This window comes from Solanum tuberosum, unplaced genomic scaffold, assembly GCF_000226075.1.
Source record: "Solanum tuberosum cultivar DM 1-3 516 R44 unplaced genomic scaffold, SolTub_3.0 scf00326, whole genome shotgun sequence".
NCBI classification, from domain to species: domain Eukaryota; kingdom Viridiplantae; phylum Streptophyta; class Magnoliopsida; order Solanales; family Solanaceae; genus Solanum; species Solanum tuberosum.
The window spans coordinates 92,074-98,704 of NW_006239272.1; positions in this window are offsets into that span (position 1 = coordinate 92,074).

The window sequence follows — 6,631 nt, forward strand, 5'->3', positions numbered from 1 at the left end:
GGTAAATTGGTATCTATTGTAACGACCTGTCACCATCGCTATAGAAAAGTCAATGGAGAAAACTTTTTGGTAGTAACTTGAGAATTCCTAGCCCAGTCTAGATTTGAATGAAATCGGAGTCAGTGAGGTCTAGGAAGATCTGGTAGCAAATGAGAGATCTAATAATGGATTTGGTTACATGAGTGGATAGCTAAGACGTTAAGAAATCCATACGACTTTACGGAATCGAATTGGGGGGAGTAGAACTCCTGAAACTGATCTTAGCGTGAGCGGGTAGTTTCTGAGTGTCATGGGATGAAGGTGTGTTGTGAAATGGGGGTTTGAAACTCTTAATTTGACTCTCTGTTTCCATGCAAGCTGCCAGGGCGGAATTATTCCCACCAGGGGGGACCGCAGTAGCAGGATAGGGTCCACCACAGCGGGACAGACGCAACTTAAGTCAGAAATAAATCTCAAAAACGTCATTATTCTGCAAACTTCATTCTTAAGAGTTAGGAGACGACTCCAGGAATTTCTTGATTGTTGTCCACTGCTTTTGGTGCAAAAGATAAGATTCTTACTCCCCTAATCTGTTTTCGATCTGTAAAACTTAGATTCTTGGTTATTAATTATTGGGGGAGGATTTTTAGACTGGAATTGATGGTGGGAAAAAGCACTAGCTGCACCTTAGGATTAGGGGCTTGCCCTAGGGTTGATAATGTTGATTGTAATCCGGGCAACTAGGCCTCGTTTATTGATCCTCGCGTTATATTGATTATTTGTAGACCAAGAACAAGCGGAAAGAACCTGGAAAGGGAAGGATCAGGTTTCTTACGAGGGTTCAAGTTTTGTTCGAGGTAGGTGATGGTTGTGATTTCATGTTTGTGTGATGTATGTTAGTAATTGCTCCATTATAATGCATGTATGTATGTTAATGTTGCTCTATTGATCACACTAATCGTAAATGAGTATGAACGAATGATTGTATGCCATGAATCAACACTTGATTGTATTATTATAAGAATGTACATTGTGATTGTGCCTTGTTGAATGGAACGGGTGTCACGTTCCGACACACTAACTGGGATCGGATGTCACGCACCGACATACATATTGAAACGGGTGTCACGATCCAACACACTAACTTGGAACGAGTGTCAAGATCCAACACACTAACTTGGAACGAGTGTCACGATCCGGCACACTAACAGTTTGGGTATGGAATCCATGAGAGGACCATTGACTTGTCATATAAATGTATTATTGAGAATGTGGAATTGTACATCGATCCTGAAATGATGACTGATATTGTATATGTTCGGTGTATGCCTGTTTTATTATGTTGTGATTACTTGTATATGTTTCACTTATTGGGATAACTGCGTGATCCTACCAGTACACTGTGGTTGTGTACTGATACTGCACTTGCTCTTTCTTTGTTGAGTAAAGGGTATCTTCAGGAGGCTACTGACAGACCTCGTCTAGGAGATCAGTGATCCATCGAATTCAAGGGTGAGCCAGTTCTTTCAGGCTGCCATGAGTTCTCGTTATGTTTAGTCCATTTCTATTCAGACTTAGACTAGTACTTTAGATATTCTTATGTTTAGTTTGGGGTTGCACTCATTTCCTTAGACTTGTCGTTAGTAGATGTTTTGGTACATTGGCTTTCAGGTTCTAAGCATTATTTCCGCAATTGTTTTGTTAGACTTTCAGAGTTTATAGAAACTCAATATTTTTCCTTTAGACATTTAAACCTGGTGTCGTATCTTTAAATGCTTAGTTTCGTTAATTTGGTTAGTTGGGTTGTAGTAACAGTTCTTCCACCGGAGGGTTAGTGTGTGTGTCAATCACGACGATCTGGGTCGTGACACAATTGGATACAAATTGGATATTAGCAGTAATCAGTTTTGGATTGAGATTTTAGTTTGAAAAAAAATTGCATATACAAAGTAATAAGAATTAAATATCTTAAAATTCTATTTAGATACCAATTGTATACATTGTTATAATTAGGTTTTCGAAATGGATATCAATTGGATACAATGTTAATTAGTTTAGATTGACTTACACAGTCGAAATCTTAATCATATTTTGTATTTTCAGCTGAATACCAATTAGATACCAATTTGATACAAATAGACTTAGTTTTCCTAGTTGGATATCAATTTGATACCCAATTGGACATCAGTTTGATACTAATTAAATATCAATTGGATACAAATAGACTTAAATTTTCCAGTTTGATACCAATTGGATACAAATAGCATACAATTGTATTTTCAATTTGATGCCAATTAGATACCAATTACATACAATTTAACTTAATAATTCCAATTGGATACCAAATGGCTACCAATTGCCTACACTATTGGACTTAATTTTTTTCAAGTGGATACCAATTGAATATCACATGGATACTAAATGGTTACCACCAATAATCAGTTTAAATTTTGTAGTCTATATTTGAAAAACACTACATACACTTAGGAGTAAGTAGTACACAATAAATGTTCTGAAAACTAGAATTCTCTAAGTTAAAAGATCAATATATTCAAACGTATGTGTTTGACGCAATTAAACAACTAAACTAAATTAAAAACAAATTATGACTAATTTTCAGCAGGCCTAAATTGAAGATGTCTTTTTGTTGCGTCTCTCCCGACGACATGTGTTGCACGTAACTTTAGATTTCTTGAATTTCACATCAACAGATCCTTCTAGCGTTCAAGTTGTGGTCTTTCTACCTTTCTTTTAGAAATAGGCTACAACAATTTAGGCGACGAGACATAACTTGATATATCTCATATACTCTTGCATGGAAGAGGTTCAACAAGTATTGCATGTGTCTTCAAAATATTTCAAGCTATAAAAGAGAGAGCAATCAGTTGAAATCAAAATTGAATACTATTCTAATTCACTAAATCTAACAAAATTGCATAAAATTATTGATATACACAATACAAAAACACATTCTAAATTAACACTAACCTGGACATTTCTATACCAATTTCATACCAAGACTAACCATTGATTCATACAAAATTCATACCAAGAAGAGTATAAAATTCAAAATAAACACTAACCTGAGCATTTGAAATAAACACTAACATGAACATTTTTATACACATTTTATACGAAGCCTAAACACTAGTTCATACAGTAATCATACCAAGAAGAATACCAAATTTAAACAAGTTAATTGTAAACATTCTTTAATTATAAACTAAAGGTATATCAATTCCATTGCAACGATAACATTATTACAATTTCATACACTGTCATTTATCAAGAAAACAGTATACTCAAATCATTCAAATATAATTCCAAAATCGCACACACCCATGGTATAAACAGTATACCAATTACAAACAAATTTTATGTATTTTCTTTTTTTACCAAATACCTTAAATTTAAAAAAAATCATACCAAAATTTATTCCAGTTTCAAAAAGTTATTATGTAATCTGAACAAAAGAATGTTCATACAAAAAACATCACAATTTAAATCTATTATACACAAACAAAATCAGAAAATTTCCTTTACATTTTCATTGTTCTTATTTATTTATTTTTACGTTTCAGTAATATAAAAATATATACAAATAATAAATCGCAACGAATACTAACCTGAAAGATCCCATCTATCACCATCTGTCCATTACAACAAGATGAAGATTATTGAACCAAAACTAATTGGAAGTAGTCGTGAGTGACGACAATTACAGAAAAAAATTAGAAGAGAGAAACGTTTGAACGAAAGAAGAATATCTGCTTTTTGAAAGACTCTTAACTGATTTGAGATAAAAAAGGAAAACAAATATTTCTATTTTGTTTTGAATCTCCTAAATTTATGGCAATTATTAATTATCATTATTGTATTCAAATTTATTACTACAACTATATCCATTTTTTACCTTTTATTATTTTTTAAAAATCGATTTTTACTATTATTTTAAAGCTTTTAAAAAAAAATGTTAGAACCTGTAATTTTTTATTGTTACAACTTGAAAGAATTATTATACTGTCATAACTTGAAATTATTAGTCCTATACAGTGTTTTTAAAAACGTTTTTGGGGCGAGTCCCAGGGTAAGTCTCGGGGCGGGGCGTACCAAAAACGCTCTGGGGCGTAATTAAAGACGTAGATCCATAAGGCATAAGTCCTAAAATTTGAGGCGTAAGCCCCAAGCATAAAAACGTAAGTCCTGGGCGTAAAAACGTATGCCCATGCATTTTTAATATATTTTTTAGAACTTTTTTTGCTTTAAATAATATTTTTATTATTGGTGTAATGATATTTCTCAAATAGTAATTATAATACTTTTTTTCTTCATTATTGATTATTAATACTTATCTCAAATAAAAATCATAAATAATTGAAAGGTTTACTTTTGCTTATTTTATTTGTAATAAAATTATAAAATTGAATATACATGAGACTACCCCCGTAGATCCATTGGACTTACGCCTCGTGTCTCGGGGATTATGCCTCGCCCTGTACTGTATAAAATGACTTGTCTCACGCCCCCGCCTTTTAAAACACTGGTCCTATATATGTCATTTATAAAATTTTCACTACAAAAAAAATACATCTTAAATATAAATTTGATCGGTTTGACTTTTAGGTTCTTAATATGAACCATTTAAATTTTAAAAGGTACAGGTCCAAAATATATAATACTACTAGTTTTAAATTTTAATATACACATTTGATTAACTATATGAAAATTTTATAGCGCTAAATTTTTTAGAAAATTTCAATGTAACACACTTGAAAATTTTGAAAGATTAAAGAAATATAACAAGAAAAAAATTAGTTGCAACATGAAATGTGTAACCGATAACCACTTGGAGAGGTGTTACTCAAAAGGACAAGATAGATATAAGACTTAAATTTTTATCCTCACTTAGAGAGGTGGACCCAATCGTCATCGTATTATTATATGATACTTTTAACATGGATTCACACATCTATATTTAAATATTTTTTAACAAATATAACACTATTATATATGATCTAGAGAGGGGAGCATGGGTTCACGTGAACCCACAAAATCCCCTCTAGATACGCCCCTGCTTCTTGAACCCTAAACACTAAAAGGAATCATCTTTAAAAACACATACCACAATGGATAGGTGAACTATAACTACTATCTTTTAACATTGTTATCTCCGTTAACTCTCAATTCATCCAAAATAATATTACATCAACTTTAAAGGTAGTTCGCCCACAAATGAGCGAACTACAATTCTTTTTATTTCTTTCTCAATTTTAAGTATACTGTGAAGTCTGTTTAATCCATAAAATCATGACTTTTTTCAATAATAAAAATATTTTAAAAACTTGAGAATTTTTTCATAAAATAAATTTTACAGAAAAGGGCCTAAAATACCCTTAAACTATTGGAAATGGTACAAAACTACCCTCCATCAACCTATTGGCTCCCAAATACCCCTAACATCCACCTATTGGCTCCCAAATACCCCTGACATCCATTTATTGGCTCCCAAATACCCTTTCATCCACCTTTGGGTCCAATATTGACCACTTTTATAGCGAATTATCATTTAAATAAATTTTTTAAAAATATTTGGCGACTATCTATTGACTATAATTTAATTACTTAAATTAATTTACAAACTCATCCATTATACTCTATCCAAATTGACTACACTTTACTCAAGTTAATTATACCCGACCCAAATTAACTACACCTGCCCCAAATTACATTTACTCCACCGATTAAAATAAATACACCCTTTATTCCCAACATTTCACTTCCTCTTTCAACCTTACTTCTCCAATATATTCGCTTACAATCTCAAAAAAAACACTACCTAAATACACTCATGTATCACCATAAAAAAATATGAGTGTTTTGGTAATTTCTTATGGTGATACATGTGTGTATTTAAGTATTATTTTTCGAGATTGTAGGCGAATATATTAGGGAAGAAGGTTGATAGATGAAGTGAAATGTTGGGAATGAAGGGTATATTTGTTTTAATCGGTGGGTAAATATAATTTGGAACGCATGTAATTAACTAATTTGGGTCGGGTCTGTCACGACCCGAGTCTACACCCTGGACGTGGCCGGCACTCAAGAACCATTGCTGGTCCCCAAGCGAACCCTCATCCTGGCTGACTACAAGCAGAAGACTAACTTAAGCATACAAAAGCTTAAACTGAAATTAAAGTTCAATAAAATCGACTTTACAAAACTTTAACTCAAATGAACAACTTAGAATAAAAATAATATATTCAATTCGCCATAAAATAGGCAACTTAAGTCTTTAAAACATGTAATAAAATAAATGTATAAATAATACAAACTTCTCAACTATATTGACTATCTATGAAGCCTCTAACTGATAAAGATGGAAGTCGGGTCAAGACCCACGACATCCTGACTACTGATATAACTGAAAGGTAAATGAAATCCTCCGGAAACAAAGAGGCTCACCATAGCTAACTCGAACTCCCGAATGTATCAACGAAGCTCCTATTGACGATCCTGATTAATACCTGTGTCTGCATCATGAGAAGATGCAGGCCAAATGGCTCAGTACGTGGAATATACGAACATGTAAGGGGAATTCTAAAACATAAACATAAGCTTGAAACTTGATAAAAAGAAAACATACTTACCTCTT